This window comes from Staurois parvus, unplaced genomic scaffold, assembly GCF_062004578.1.
Source record: "Staurois parvus isolate SC_StPar_1 unplaced genomic scaffold, SC_StPar_1.0 ptg000164l, whole genome shotgun sequence".
Lineage (NCBI taxonomy): Eukaryota > Metazoa > Chordata > Amphibia > Anura > Ranidae > Staurois > Staurois parvus.
The window spans coordinates 785,573-803,021 of record NW_028317960.1 but is presented as its reverse complement, the minus strand read 5'-3'; the positions used below and the strand labels follow the sequence as shown (position 1 = coordinate 803,021).

Here is a 17,449-nt window from a genome sequence, read left to right as displayed (position 1 = left end):
GGATGTTCATCATACATGGTGCGGTATGCACCTCCGGAATGTGAGTGCATTTCTTATGGTTTAAACGGATTGTACTCTAACTCATTACACTAACACACTGTACACTAACGCACTGTACACTAACGCACTGTACACTTACGCACTGTACACTAACGCACTGTACACTAACGCACTGTACACTTACGCACTGTACACTAACACACTGTACACTAACGCACTGTACACTTACGCACTGTACACTAACGCACTGTACACTAACGCATTGTACACTAACACACTGTACACTAACACACTGTACACTAACACACTGTACACTAATGCACTGTACTCCCTCCTACCCTTTGGTCTAACTGCCCTTTTGGTCCCAAACGTATGGACTCTGAAGATCAACTTGCTGATTAATGACTCCATACGTTTGGGACCAAAAGGGCAGTTAGACCAAAGTGCGGGCGCGAGTTCAGTGCATTAGTGTACAGTGTGTTAGTGTACAGTGTGTTAGTGTACAATGCGTTAGTATACAGTGCGTTAGTGTACAGTGCGTTAGTGTACAGTGTGTTAGTGTACAGTGTGTTAGTGTACAGTGTATTAGTGTGAAATGCGTTAGTGTACAGTGTGTTAGTGTACAGTGTGTTAGTGTACAGTGCGTTAGTGTACAGTGCGTTAGTGTACAGTGTGTTAGTGTACAGTGTGTTAGTGTACAATGCGTTAGTGTACAGTGTGTTAGTGTACAGTGCGTTAGTATACAGTGCGTTAGTATACAGTGCGTTAGTGTACAGTGTGTTAGTGTACAATGCGTTAGTGTGCAGTGTGTTAGTGTACAGTGCGTTAGTGTACAGTGCGTTAGTGTACAGTGTGTTAGTGTACAATGTGTTAGTGTACAGTGTGTTAGTGTACAGTGTGTTAGTGTACAATGCGTTAGTGTACAGTGTGTTAGTGTACAGTGCGTTAGCATACAGTGCGTTAGTATACAGTGCATTAGTGTACAGTGTGTTAGTGTACAGTGTGTTAGTGTACAGTGTGTTAGTGTACAATGTGTTAGTGTACAGTGTGTTAGTGTACAATGTGTTAGTGTACAGTGTGTTAGTGTACAGTGTGTTAGTGTACAGTGTGTTAGTGTACAATGTGTTAGTGTACAGTGTGTTAGTGTACAGTGTGTTAGTGTACAGTGTGTTAGTGTACAGTGCGTTAGTATACAGTGCATTAGTGTACAGTGTGTTAGTGTACAATGTGTTAGTGTAATGAGTTAGAGTACAATCCGTTTAAACCATAAGAAATGCAGTCACATTCCGGAGGAGCATACCGCACCATGTATGATGAACATCCAGTATTGACCTTCTTTAGACACTAGATGGCAGTAATGATACAGGCCCTCGCCTTGCATTACACAGTGTGGGTACGTTTTGGAGCCTGGACTGGTCTATGCTGCTGGGGATGATACTGCCATCTAGTGCCTAAAGAAGTACATTACTGGATTTTCATCATACATGGTGCGGTATGCACCTCCGGAATGTGACTGCATTTCTTATGGTTTAAACGGATTGTACTCTAACTCCTTACACGAAAATACTGTACACTAACGCACTGTACTGTACACTAACGCACTGTACACTAACGCACTGTACACTAACATACTGTACACTAACATACTGTACACTAACGCACTGTACACTAACGCACTGTACACTAACACACTGTACACTAACACACTGTACACTAACGCATTGTACACTAACACACTGTACACTAACACACTGTACACTAACACACTGTACACTAACGCATTGTACACTAACACACTGTATACTAACGCACTGTACACTAATGCACTGTACACTAACGCATTGTACACTAATGCACTGTACTTGCGCCCGCACTTTGGTCTAACTGCCCTTTTGGTCCCAAACGTATGGACTCTGAAGATCAACTTGCTGAATAATGAGTCCATACGTTTGGGACCAAAAGGGCAGTTAGACCAAAGTGCGGGCGCGAGTACAGTGCATTAGTGTACAGTGTGTTAGTGTACAGTGTGTTAGTGTACAGTGCGTTAGTGTACAATGCGTTAGTATACAGTGTGTTAGTGTACAGTGCGTTAGTGTACAGTGCGTTAGTATACAGTGTGTTAGTGTACAGTGCGTTAGTGTACAGTGCGTTAGTATACAGTGCGTTAGTGTACAGTGCGTTAGTTTAATGAGTTAGAGCACAATCCGTTTAAACCATAAGAAATGCAGTCACATTCCGGAGGAGCATACCGCACCATGTATGATGAACATCCAGTAATGACCTTCTTTAGGCACTAGATGGCAGTAATGATACGGGCCCTTGCCTTGCATTACACAGTGTGGGGACGTTTTGGAGCCTGGACTGGTCTATGCTGCAGGGGATGATACTGCCATCTAGTGCCTAAAGAAGGTCATTACTGGATGTTCATCATACATGGTGCGGTATGCACCTCCGGATTGTGACTGCATTTCTTATGGTCTATTATACAATAAAAGCTTTAAAAAGAAAAAGCCAAAAAAAAAAAAAAAAAAATGATTCCATCATTGTAATCCATCATCGATCATGGCATCCTGTGTTGTCCCAATGACACCGACTCGCTGAAATAAAAAAATTAAAAAAAGGACGCTCGCTGACCCGTCCGCACCCATCGAGCACTCACCGCATAATGACAGGTCTGACAGTTACAGGTCAGATGTACACAACTGGGAGGAGCTAGCAGTGATATCAGCAGTGACATCACCACTAGCCACGCCTATCCCCCCCCCTTTCCTGCCATGTTATGCCTGTGCTCAGGTCAAGGGTCTGGGAAGGTCAAGGGGAGACCCCCACGCTCACCCCCCCCCCCATTTTTGGGGGTGGGGTTACCCTTAAAAGTCCTACCAAGCCTAATGGACATGGTTTGGCTTTTAGGGGGAACCCCTCCCACTTTTTACAAAAAGTATTACTATGGGGTCCCTCCTAATCTTCCTACCAGACCTAAAGAGTCTGGAATGGATAAGGGGGAGACCCCACGCTTTTTTATTTCTTTTAAATTAAAAATAAATATCAGTCCAGCTGCAGCAGGTTCTATACATTGTACAGATGTGCAGCTTTGCAGGTAGGTTAAGGGAACCCCCCCAGGCATGATATTTAAAGGAATTTTTCTCTTTTTTTAACTTTAAGCAATGAAAAATTACTGCCCCTTAAAAACACTTCTTTTGAAAAACATGTTTTCACTGATTCATGTCCCTCAGGACAGTCCCTGAATCCGGGGTGGGGGCGAGGGAGTGTACACTTATGTGAATGTACAATATATATGTAAATTGAAGGCACTGTATAAGTACCTGAAATAAATCTTATAAATGTGTAACTCTCCTATCTCCCAGACTCCTGGGTTGCTCCTGTTATGTTTGACAAAGCCCCCCTCGGGGATCACAGAACTCTGGTGCATCTGCAGCTCTGGAGCTTCAAATGTTTCATTGAATGTATGTATGAATGTAAAGAGTCGCTTCTCCGGGAAGAAGAATGTATTGCCTCCTTGAAGAACAGCCATATATTAAAGCTTGTATCACCCCTGTCTGAAGTGGCGGTTGGCATTACAGAATTATCACCGTGGATATTGGGAGTTGTGTGTGCTCCTGAGAAAACTCTGCCAATGGTGAATGTAACACTGATCTATCAGCACTGACTTCTGCACCCCCCATCCACTGAAGCTTCAACACCCCCACAATTACCAGGAATACATCTCCATGTCATGATTTCTGTGTTCTATCACCGACATGTCACATGTACAAGAGAGAAAAAAACTTTATTCACATTAATATCTCCTTTCCTGACTCCTCCTCCATCACCAGGACACATTGAGTGATCATAAGATACAATGTCACAATGATACATTGTATTAGGATCCATTATAAGAGGGATCCTATAGGATTCTATTGGGGATCCATTCTATGGGAACACAATATATTAGGATACAATTTAAAAGAGATCCAGTGGAACTATATTGTTGATCCATTCTATGGGGACACAGTATATTAGGATACATTATAAAAGGGATCCAGTATAATTATATTGGGGATCCATTCTATGGGGACATGTTATAAAAGGATCCATTATAAAAGGGATCCAAAATAATTATATTGGTAGATTCATTATATGGTAACACATTATATCAGGATCCATTATAAAATGAATCCAACAGAATTATATTGGTAGATCCATTCTATGGTAACAGTATATTAGGATCCATTATAAAAGAGATCCAATATAATTCTATGGGGGATCCATTCTATGGGGACACATTATATTAAGATCCATTATAAAACAGATCCAATAAAATTCTATTTGCGATCCATTCTATGGGGACACATTATATTATAATCCGTTATAAAGGGGATCCAGTAGGATTCTATTGGGGATCCATTCTATGGGAACACATGATATTAGGATCCATTATAAAAGAGTTCCAGTAGGATTCTATTGGGGATCCATTCTATGGGAACACATGATATTGAGGACACATTCCGGTTCCATTCATCAGACATTTTTTTTATAGTCAGATCATTATATTGGGAATAGATCCCATCTCGGGATCATTTCTTCATATGTTTCCTTGGAGATTTTTCCAGCGATTTTCATCTCTTTCTCTATTTGTAGAGCAATTATTCATTTGTATTTCTTCACACAATAAAATCATCCATAGAACAAACTCATTGTAAATGTATTAATAATAATGATAGATAGATAGATAGATAGATAGATAGATAGATAGATAGATAGATAGATAGATAGATAGATAGATAGATAGATAATAGATAGATAATAGATAGATAGATAGATAGATAGATAGATAGATAGATAGATAGATAGATAGATAGATGATAGATGATAGATAATAGATAATAGATAGATGATAGATAGATGATAGATAATAGATAGATGATAGATGATAGATAATAGATAGATGATAGATAGATGATAGATGATAGATAATAGATAGATGATAGATAATAGATAGATAGATAGATAGATAGATAGATAGATAGATAGACAGACATAGATAGATAGATAGATAGATAGATAGATAGATAGATAGATAGATAGATAAATAGATAATAGATAGATGATAGATAGATAATAGATAATAGATAGATAGATAGATAGATAGATAGATAGATAGATAGATAGATAGATAGATAGATAGATAGATAGATAGCACATCCCTCCTCACTGGCCAATAGGAACATGTCAGTCTGGTAGTTGGATGGATATTCTACCCAATCACAGTGATCAGTGACAGAGGGAGAAATCTCACATTAGATAGATAGATAGATAGATAGATAGATAGATAGATAGATAGATAATAGATAGATAGATAGATAGATAGATAGATAGATAGATAGATAATAGATAGATAGATAGATGATAGATAATAGATAGATAGATAGATAATAGATAGATAGATAGATAGATAGATAGATAGATAGATAGATAGATAATAGATAGATAGATAGATAGATAGATAGATAGATAATAGATAGATAGATAGATAGATAGATAGATAGATAATAGATAGATAGATAGATAGATAGATAATAGATAGATAGATAGATAGATAGATAGATAGATTTTCACTTAAAGGGCCAGTACACCTGTATCTGGATCCCACGGCAGCCACTCCTCTAGTATGACATCAAAGCTCGGAGACAGACAATATGTCGGGTTACACTCTGCGCTCTGTCTCGGGTCCGGCACTCTATACATTTCTTCACCGTCCCATCTCTATAGCAGGTCAGGTGAGGGCTTTCAAGAGAACCTATCACTCTCTTGGATGGGCTAGTGACAGAGTCTATTTAAGGTGCCTGGGGCCCAAAATCAGTGTAAGAGGCCCCCCAGACAGTGATGGGATAAAATCCTCTCTCACCCAAGACAAAAAATGCAAAGTGCCCCCTCCCCCCATGATCTGCAAACTACATCAGCAGCATAAGCCCTACCATTTTTTGTCCCTCCCCCACTGAAACACCCATAGCAGCCACCTATTCTTCCAACCCTTTGGCTCCGCTCCCCATCCCAAGACCTTCCAAAATATTTGGGGCCCCAGGCAATGTTACATACTTTAGGTTTCCTGGCAATGTGACATATTCTGTCTCCAGGGGCTGGGACATAGTTGGGGACCTATCCTAGGCAATGTGACATTTTTCTGTCCCCCAGACAATGTGACATATTTGGGGCCCCAGGTCATATGACAAATGCGGGGCCCCAGGCCATGTGACATGTTTGGTCCCCAGAGACTATGATATATTTGGACCCTGGCTTTCATTGGAGGATTCCATAAAGATGAAGGAATACATTAACCCCGCCTTCTCCTTTTCCCTTAATATATCTTATCTTATTCAGCACAGAGTAGTGTGTGAGACCCGGAGCAGCCAATCAGACGGTGTTACTGTTAGCAGCACTGTGATGTAGATCACTGTTCAGCGTGTTCTCCGGTCTCACCCACTTTGGCTTCCCCTGTATTCTCCATATTACCAGCCTCATGTATGACGTGTCTCTGTAGAATGTTCCCATTGTCAGGAGACACTTCCCATCCTGCTGACAACATTTAACCAGACAGGGAATCTTCAAAAGGACCGATATATAAAAATCTGACCGGGGCTCTAACCCCTCCCCCACCCCATCCACAACTAAGAAAAAGAATCTGGCTGCAAGTTTGATCATTTCTTAGTATAGATTGTATGAAATAGGAGGGAGGAACAAGGGGAGAGGAGACCCCATCCCGTCCAATCACAGTGACCGCACTGCACCCTGCACAGAGTGACTGCATGTGGGGGAGGGGCAGAGAGGAGGGGGAAGGGCAGGAGGAGGTAGATTGCTGAAGGCATATCTGGTCATTTTCTGTGTCATAATTACAGAGAAAGTAATATGTCAGATTGTCATGGCATGGATGGAGAGATAGATAAATAGATAGATAGATAGATAGATAGATAGATAGATAGATAGATAGATAGATAATAGATAGATAGATAGATAGATAGATAGATAGATAGATAATAGATAGATAGATAGATAGATAGATAGATAGATAGATAGATAGATAGAAGATAGATAGATAGATAATAGATATATAGATAGATAGATAGATAGATAGATAGATAGATAGATAGATAGATAGATAGATATATAGATAATAGATAGATAATAGATAGATAGATAGATAGATAATAGATAGATAGATAGATAGATAGATAGATAGATAGATAGATAGATAATAGATAGATAGATAGATAGATAGATAGATAGATAGATAGATAATAGATAGATAGATAGATAGATAGATAGATAGATAGATAGATAATAGATAGATAGATAGATAGATAGATAGATAGATAGATAGATAGATAGCACATCCGTCCTCACTGGCCAATAGGAACATGTCAGTCCGGTAGTCTGACCGATATTCTACCCAATCACAGTGATCAGCGACAGAGGAGAAATCTCACTTATTATTGATTATAGTAGAAAAGCCTGAAGGACACCAACTGAGGCCCCACCCACTGCTTTATCCTATTGGCTGAACATTCCACCAAATCACATCTCTCCTCCCTGTGACATCACCAATCTCTGGGCGGAGTTCTCACATCTCCCGATTCCCCCCACAGATCTTTATACAACCTCTCCCTATACAAACCCCAGCATGGAGGGGCTCAGTGAAGGTGGTGGTGAAGGTGTGGAGGTGTCGGATCGGGTCACACAGATCATAAAAGGAGATCCGCCCGGCCACATAATCCAGATATATTCTGACTCTGGTACTGGGGGGATTGGAGGGTAAGTAGATCACTTTATTGTCATGTATCACCCCATACCGACCACCATTCCTGTACAAACACTAGGACTTCTTATTCCATCCAATCACTGCCTGCCATCCTCTCCTGTCTATACTGGGGTAACACATCCCGACTCTCCATCTATCTGACCTCCCAACATCCACTTCCCAGTAATGTCTCCCTGAGGAGAAACTCCGACTGCTCAACACCTGAGAATAATACTGAAATCTCTCTGGTGTTTCTGGATGATTCTGGTCTATATCTGACCTGGATACAGTTTTCCTGTCATCTGATATCTGTAGAATATTATGAGCTGTGTTTTCATCCAGTAATATGTCCTCAGCTCCCTGTATATAGAAGGATACATTTACTCCTGTTATTATATCAGATAATGTGTGTAATGTGTGTGATATCCCAGCCACATCCACCCCCCCTCCATCATGGAGGAGTTCCTCATGTCTCTCTCTGTCCTCATTATCTCCATCCTCAGTATCACACAAGTCACCTGTGTCTGATTCCTGTAGGACAGTCAGTGGATCCGTCATGTTACACAGCTCCTCAATGTCACGCATCTTCCTGGACAGCTCCTCCTTCTTTATTTCCAGAACCCGGATGAAGATGGAGATCCGCTCTGCCCTCCCGGAGATTTCCCTCAGGACTCTCTTCTCCAGGTCTTCTAGACGTCTCCTGAGATCTCTAAACAGGGCAGTGACTCTCTCAGTGTCACCAGCTGCTTCTTCTTCTACTTTCCTCCTGTGTTCCTGCAGACTCTGGACTCTTTCCTCCATCTCCTCTCTCTTTGTCAGAAGTTTCTGCAGAACATTCCTCAGTGTGTCCTTCTCAGAAGCCTCATTCAGCATCTCCACCTGGTGTCCTCGATGTTCTCCAGCCAAAGTGCAGGACACACAGATACAGGTCTCATCCTCAGTGCAGTAATACTCCAGGATCTTCTTATGGAAGGAGCATTTCCTGCTCTCCATGGACAAGGTGGGGTCAGTTAAGATGTGTTCTGGAAACTTTTTGTGGACTCTCAGATGTTTATCACACAGAGAAACCTCACAGAGTACACAGGATCTAACAGCAGGTACAGGATAGTCCACACAGTAAGTACAGAAGACCCCGGACTCCTCCTGATCAGGCTGAGCAGAAAGCAACTTCTCCATTATATTACGCAGTGTTATGTTCCTCTGCAGAGAAGGCCGATCCGGAAACTTCTGCCTGCATTCAGGACAGGAATATCCTCCAGACCCCCCCTGTGTATCCAGCACACGATCAATACAGACCCGGCAGAAGTTGTGTCCACATCTCAGGTTTACAGGATCTGTATAAATGTTCAGACAGAGGGAACATTCCAGCTCAACTCTCAGATCTGCAGACGCCATCACTGACAGCAGAAAGAGAAATGGCAATGAAGGTCTCTGACTTCGGGGAAGAATGCAGTTGGGAGGGTCACATCCTCCTACACAGGGTGAGGCTGGATCCGTGATATTTGATGCAGACATCAAAGTCCAGAAGAGGGAGGATTTTTCTCACAGCAGTAAAAATAATATGTAGCACTACCCCTTCATGGTTGCTTTAGTCATTGATTTGGGTTCCCTGTCAATCTGGACCTCTCATTGAAAGCCCAACCTCTGCTGACACCACCGTGTGATGGGGACCCCGATAAATCACACCTGTAAAATGGAGTCACACACAGAGTAGCATAAACCAAAATGAAGTTTATTTTGGAATTGGAGGTAACTGAATAGGACAGGAAAAACAAAATAACACTGGTATTGGCAGTAAGTGTGATCACTCTTGGCAATGGTGAGTAAAAGTAATGACATTCACAACAAAACAACAGGAACTGTTCACAGGCCTGCTTTATGAAATGATCCACTGCCTCCAGTCTGAGGAGAATGTGCAATCCCCAGTGAGCAGGAATGACTATCAAGTGAACTGATAAGCTCACTGCGGGTCCTTAGAACTAGTTAGCAAGGATTGAATGTGAAAGAAGAGAATTCTCAGTTATAATTGGCAATGTCCCCTTTAGAGCTCTGTAATATCTTCTGCACGCCTGTTGGGGCCCAATTTGTGAGAAATTGAGTCAAAGGGTGGCTAATAGTTACTTAGGGTAGTCACACCAAAAATAGTGAGGGAAAAAGAAGACATTTTAGCACTTTCCTGATTGATGGGGAAGAATTAGAGCCAAGTTTCTTTTAAGAACTCAATTTCTGAAGTGAGCTGGAAGTAGTAGATGGCAGCAGCTGGCATAAATGTCTATGGATGAAGGCAACTCCCTCCGAATGTCAGAGGGCAAAAGATGATTAGTGAAAGGGATCCTGCTCTGCAAAGAGGGAGATAGACTTGTTGCTTTAGTAGGCACTGCTATATCTTGGTCTATAACTGTATATCCTGCGGTCAGCTTGATTGATAACTGTACTGCAGATATGTTCCATCAGCGGTGCTGGTATAGCTCGGCCACAAACTGGGGGAACTGTGTACAATGTTCACAACTATGTGCAAGCAGATAACTGGGGTAGTAGATGTCAATGTTCACTCAGCTAGTGGATGCATGGGTCTCTCTCACCCGATCAATGTGGTTCAGCCAATCACCACAATCCACCTTCTCCAGTGGATACTAAACTCTCTGGGGCCACATACAGTCCTCAGGACACCCCTTATGTACTGCAAGGGCCTGCCTGATTGGATAAAGAGTGATTGGATAGATGTTGTGTCCTATTTTATAATATTAGTAAATCTAAAGAAGATTGTACAGAAATTGTACAATCAGATTGTATAGTGGATGGCCTCCTTTATACACCTAAAATGACCTAGTTGTGCTTTCAGTGTCATTAATTGCTAATGGAACACCAAACACAGAAGCAAAGACACATTTTGCCACATAAAAAAGGGGCTTCCCTATATGTGTAATTGGAAAAATGAGTAAAAAAACATGCCCCCCCCCACACTACTTTAGGTATGAATGGAGCCTGAAGGTGAAATTACACAGAACAACGATGCTCCATTCACATCTGTGTGTTTCTGAACGCATGGAAAACCGCACAGAAAATGCACACTTTGCCATGCGTTTCAGAAATGCTGCAAATGTGCTTTGTGTTGTCATTACATGTTAAAGACACCCCAAATGTGGAAAATACACCAAAAACAGCGATAAAATGCACAAAAAGTCCGGAGAGAATGTTGTGTGCAGAACAGACTGTTCAAGTGAATGGGCTGTCCTATGAGTGACGAGTGAAAACGCTCCAAAACAGCCAAAACAAAATGCATGCAGGAATGTGAGTTATCACTACATGGCTCTTCTAAGCCAGCTGACCGAAGTCCAGACGTTGGTCAGTACATTAGAGTTCCTCTGGTGAATTTGCCATGTCAGAACCTCCTCCCTACCCATTGATGAGGCCTCACCATATTCCATTCACAGTTTTGGTTACATGTCAAGTCCTGGAAGTATTTGGTGGATTTAAAGTGGAGCTCCACCCAAAAGGGGAAGTTCCAAATGATGGCTGAATGTCCTCCCTGAGACACACCCCCCCACACCCTGCTACAGAGTGCACCCGGCACTCTCTGTGACCCCTGTGTCCTTCAGACACAGCTGATCACGTATCACTATAAAGAGCCAGTAACAGCTGCCTCTTACCATGTGATCAGCTGTGTCCAATACCAGTGCCTCCTCATCATTGCCCACTGGTGCAACCTCATCAGTGCCCATCAGTGCTGCCTACCAATGCCCATCAGAGCCACCTCATAAGTACCCATCAGTGCTGCCTATCAGTGCCACCTCATCAGTGCCCATCAGTGCTGCCTATCAGTGCCCATCAGTGCTGCCTATCAGTGCCACCTCATCAGTGCCCATCAGTGCTGCCTACCAATGCCCATCAAAGCCACCTCATAAGTACCCATCAGTGCTGCGTATCAGTGCCACCTCATCAGTGCCCATCAGTGCTGCCTATCAGTGCCCATCAGTGCTGCCTATCAGTGCCCATCAGTGCAGCCTCAGCAGAACACATCACTGAAGGATAAAAATTACCTGTTTGCAAAATGTTATAATGGAAATTAAGAAAACCTTTTTTTTCTACATTTTTGCTCTTTTTTTCATTTGGCTGAGACATTTTGCTTTGGGAATGGGACAGGAAGTCCTTGTACTTCTGCCGGAACGCAACACTGTATACTGGATGTAGCTGATGCCACACACTTTGTACAGCATTGACAGCAGCTGCACTTTATAGCTATGGAAATAGGTTATTTGGGCCAGCTTGGTTTGGACAAACTATTGAAAGGTAAATGAAAGCTGGGGTTAGACTGTAAGGTGGGTATATCTGTGCAGTCCCATGGAGATACCACATCCAAGGGTTGGGAAGCTGAAATAAATAAATACAATTATTTCTTTAGGTGTAGATCCATGTTAGGGGTGCAGCTGCAATAGTGTTTGGAAATACTTCCAAGAACTGAGCCATAACACAACATTCCAGAAACTTATTTGTAGGACTTTCTGTTTCAGGATTGATGGAGGCAATAAACGTTTATGAGCTGCTGATGTTATCTGCTTTGTTCTCCTCCCCAGGTGAGGAGAGATTTTCTGTGTCAGTCTAAATCAGCATTTCTCAACATTTTTTCAGTAGCACTAATACGGCTACAATCACCTCAAGTACCCATAAAATAATTGAAAATCTCAAGGCCCCTCAGTCTAAAATGTAAAAAAGTAAACATTACATATCAAAGGGGAACCTGAGCCTGGGACGATGCACTCAGCTGCCTTGTTGAAATTACCTTCATATCAGAGGTTCCCCATCACCTCAGAGGTTCCTGATCAAATTATATCATAGATCCTCTTCACATCAGAGGTTCTCCATCACATCAGAGTCCCCCCTTGTGACATAAATGTACAGATTTGAGTAGCTGAGATGTGACCTGTAGCAATATGTAATCGTAAATTTAGTTCATTCTTTGTTATTAAAGATATTTTCATCCATAAGTATTCAGAGACATGTGCTCAACCATTAGCATCTGAAAAGACAGATTTCCTCAGGCTGGAAGTGGCACCTGGGTGCTAATATGATTTTGTCACCTATATGTAATCAGACTTTGCCACCTTCCTGAAGTTTAAAAGAGGAACACAGACGTTTCGGCTTCATGACACCAGGGGGGCTCTGATCTGTCTAGGGAGCTCTAAAGTATATACAGTACATAGATCAAAGGAGTATGTTTCATCCCTCATAAAAGCTAAAATATTAGTTGCAGAGAGATGAACATACTTCCTTCTGATTGGACACTCTGTGGGCTGCATCTGCATGTAAAAAACATATTTTTGGCCTATGTAGAATGCCATAAAAATGCAGGAAATGGTTATGTGGCGCTGGATTGCGACAGCTGAACAGTGATTGGTACTGTCGCGATCGGACTGTTGCGCTGGTGTCGGAAATTCAATCCCCGACTTGGTGATTCAAGCCGTTTCTGGTCCAATTGATTTTGGGCAGTTCAGCACCCAGAACAGCCTGTGGGCCAAGAACTAATGTCCCGCCTACGTCCATATCCCCATAAATTGAGGACCCTGACATTTGGACATGGTAATTCGTATGGAGCTGGTTCGATCGACTAACGGATTACGGACTCTCTGACTTGCTCCAGTCGCAGGATAAATCTTGGTAAAAGTTATATTTCTGTTTTGTATTCCCTTTTATTTTATAGAGAATGTCAATGTGTGTCTTCTTGTATTTTCTGTAACTTTTTATACTTTGTACATACTTTATGCACTGCCCACTTTCGGGATATTAAATCTTAAAATTAATAAGTGAATTCTAGGTTCTTAAGCTCGGGCTCATATCTCCAGAGAGATTAGATTGTATGGCATTTTAGTGCCTTTATATGCTCGGTCAAGCTCATTGCCAATCTGTATGAAATTGCACTGCGTGTGGGCAGATTGCGTGCAGATTGTAAAGGTAACAGATCTGCCAGATGGATATCTGTGTGTGTGGGGTGTCCCAACAGACCGTTCTGCAGATAAACCGTTGGGTGGTGGCAAGCTACCGTTTGTGGTGTGTCTGGTGTGGGGGGGTGTGGACAGTGGAAGAGTGATTAACACCGGGGTTCTGGCTTGTAGGATAGCTGAAGGGATCCTAGAAGGGTGTGTGATTGCTAAACTGCTCCTCAACTCTAATTAGTGCACAAGATTGTATATAAGATTTGTATCTGCCAGTGTGTGGTCTATCGGCTGGATTGAAGTGGAGTCTCCCTCTGGTGGTGGCCAAGAGATAATGCGGGCTGTGAAAGTGTATCACGGCCAGTCTTATATACGTAGATATATTCAAAGTTAAGTCCCTCTTACCCCAAGTCACGGCCATACATGCGCGCATCGGTTAGATAGTCGCTGTGGGTGTGGCGTGTGGGTGAACTCGTGACACCCCTCATTTCAGAAGTCCAACCATCACCTAAGAGGTCCCCACCACATCAGTGTCCCCATAATATGACATATTCACCCCTACATGTCAACATGTCTACATGACTATACATCATAGTCTCCCCATTACTGAGAAGCCCCCTCCCTTCATATCAAAGATCTCCCCACCACCTTAGAGGTCCCTCCATCATATCAGAATCCACCCATCATCTCAGAGGTCCACCCATCACCTAAGAGGTCCCCACCACATCAGTGTCCCCATAATATGACAGATTCACCCTGACATGTCAAAGTACCCCCTATACATCATCATAGCCCCCCATTTACTGAGAAGCCCCCTCCATTCACATCATATCTCCCCACCACCTTAGAGGTTCCTCCCCCCCCCCCGGTCTAAATCAATTTCCATTTGTAATGTTTTACCTGACAATGTTTCTGTTTGCTTCATAGCAGGTTTATCGTGATTATATTTTTCCAAGATTCAAACAAGACACAACATAGGATCCAGTTTGGACCATTGAGTGAGACTTCAGAAATGTATTTAGAAATAAAACCTTATAACATCTCCCACATATATACATTGAAGGTGATATGACAGAATTGGGGGTGTGAAGACTTCTCTCAGTTCAGTAGGGATTCCCCTGTTTGATGTCACCCAGTTTGTGAGGAAAATCTGTCTACATTAAAGTAGAAGGAAAGCCGATACAGTCACCTGACTTTCCAATGTTACCTCCCCACTAATCTTATATTTCCTGCATACAATTACCAATACATTTCAATGCAAATACCTTTGTCTTTATTTGTTCCAAGTGGTCACATGACTGCAAAGCTCTAGTGAGTTTGTGTGGTGGGAAGACAGTGCCATGGAATCCTGTGTTCATAGCTCTAAGACATTACCAGCCCTGAAAGAGTTCATGGCCACCTGACCCACCAGCCATACAGACAGACACATATGCCGGAGTTTGGAGGCCTTCTAAGTGCTTGGAAAAAGTTAAGAAGATTTCTTGGTAACTGTGTGCAGGAAATATAAGAGTCATTTCCCTCTACTTTACATGAAGATTACACAGAGGAGGGTCCTAGGTGCCCCTGTCGGTGTGTCTGGTCCAGGAATGAGGTTCAGGGTCATTTATTATGTTGTATCCCAGGAATTTACTCATGAATTGCAAATATTTGGCCAAAAACTTTGCAGGTTCTCCACCAGGAATAAGGAACAACCTATAACACGATGCACAGCCATTGCCTCTGGTCAGCTGAGTCCTAAGAGCCAATCATTTGAAGGAATGGATAACTCTGCCCCCTTTCTATAAAAGCCTGAGACCCCCACAGGCATATTGTCAGTGTTTGTTGGATCCTTAAGGAGAGTGGACAATCTAAGAGAGATACGTCTTGTATTTTGGCATTGGTACGGCACCCATGGCAGCACCTGACTTTCCATACCTTTTGTATGACAACAGCTTGCTTATTAGCCCTATAAATGGTCAGAACTGAATAGGAGGATTTGCTCCTCATAGACTTTGCAGCAAATGCCAAGCAAGATTGCCAAACTGAACCCGGGGAGGATGGCTCCTCCCTCGTTGTGTCTTCTCTGTAGGTCTGATAGACATTCTGGTAGGAGTACAGGACAATTGTCCAACAGGTCCGCCACCAACAGCTTCTGCTATAATTGCTCTGCTGGGCAGCTGCTCATATCAGCATTTGGTATGGAATTTGGGGGGCTACATTTTTTTTTTGCAGGGGGTTCCCCCTTGACATCCATATCTGACCCTCATCAAAGATATGGGTCCAGTATGTATTTTATGTATGGGGGTCCCTCATTAAGGGGCTGTTCTACCAAAAAATTGCACAGGAACACAATCTGAGTGCAGTGCATCTTTAGCCAATTAATTTGTAATCGTTCTGCATTACACCAAAAGTAGTGATGTCCCCGACATGTTATTCTACAGATATCTAGATTTAGCACACACACAGCCCCCTAGCCTAGGATGGCAAGACCCTCCCCTGCCCCCTTCTTCTTCAAACTAACTCCCTGATTGGAGGCTGTACTGTCCACTGTTAACTCCTTCCTGGGAAGAGCTGACATTCAGGAAAGCAGCACTGAGAGATCAGGAGCCAGAAGCACTGAAAGCTGCAACCTGAAAGTACTGGGGGAAGAGTTTTACCAAAGAGTTTACTGGGGGATTTGTATTTACTGTACTCAGAGTGGTGCGCTAAACGTGCTGAGGGTTCAACACCTCTTATTATAATACATTTCATATTTTTATATCGCCCCACTGACCCCTCCCCCATCCATCACATAGACATGTGTACCCCCCACTCACTGACATCACAACACCCCCCACACTGATACATTAGTACAGACACCTCCACCCCCCACTCACTGACACCACAACACCCCCCCCACACTGATCCATTAGTACAGACACCTCCAACCCCACTCACTGACATCACAACAACCCCCACACTGGTCCATTAGTACAGACACCTCCACTCAATGACACCACAACAACCCCCACACTGATCCATTAGTACAGACACCTCCACTCAATGACACCACAACACACCCAACACTGATCCATTAGTACAGGCACCTCCACCCCCATTTACTGACACCACAATACCCCCCACACTGATCCATTAGCCCAGGCACCTCCACCCCCACTCACTGACACCACAACACCTCCACACTGATCCATTAATACAGATACCTCCCCCCCCACTCACTAATACCACTCTGTACACTGATCAGCAGCACAGAAATCACACAGCGTTCATCCATACATCTGCATGTCGTGATTTCTGTGTTCTATCAGCGACACGTCACATGTACAATATTATTATTATTATTCAGGATTTATGGCACCAACAGTGTTCTCAGCGCTGTACAATATAAAGGCAGATAATACAGCAACCATAATGTTCAATACAAGGACCCAGATCCTTGGAGCTTACAATCTGTAAGGAATTCCCCCTTTCCTGGAATCCTTATATTCTTATTTCTTATATTCTCTTTGTGCTGCGCAGCGTCTGGGTGTGGCACGGGCTCGATCGTGATCGGGCAATCAACATAACCAACACACAAGTAGGATACAGGAAGATTGCAAAGTTTATTACGTACACAACAGTTTATAAAGGTAAAAACCACAAACCCAAATTATCCAATAGTAAGACAAACTCAAATTATCCAATAGTAAAGCGTACCATTAACTTCTACCCAGATACTAGACAAGGTGCACCTTTTACTTAAACTGTT

General features: G+C 42.7%; 1 protein-coding gene and 1 pseudogene across 1 annotated transcript in view; one reads left to right on the top strand and one right to left on the bottom strand.

Moving 5' to 3' along the window:
* LOC149462960 (NACHT, LRR and PYD domains-containing protein 6-like) overlaps positions 1 to 17,449 on the top strand; it is a 580,167-nt gene that overhangs the window by 404,642 nt on the left and 158,076 nt on the right. The gene's annotated exons all lie outside the window — the stretch shown is intronic.
* LOC149462964 (E3 ubiquitin/ISG15 ligase TRIM25-like) lies at positions 7,517 to 9,187 on the bottom strand (annotated as a pseudogene).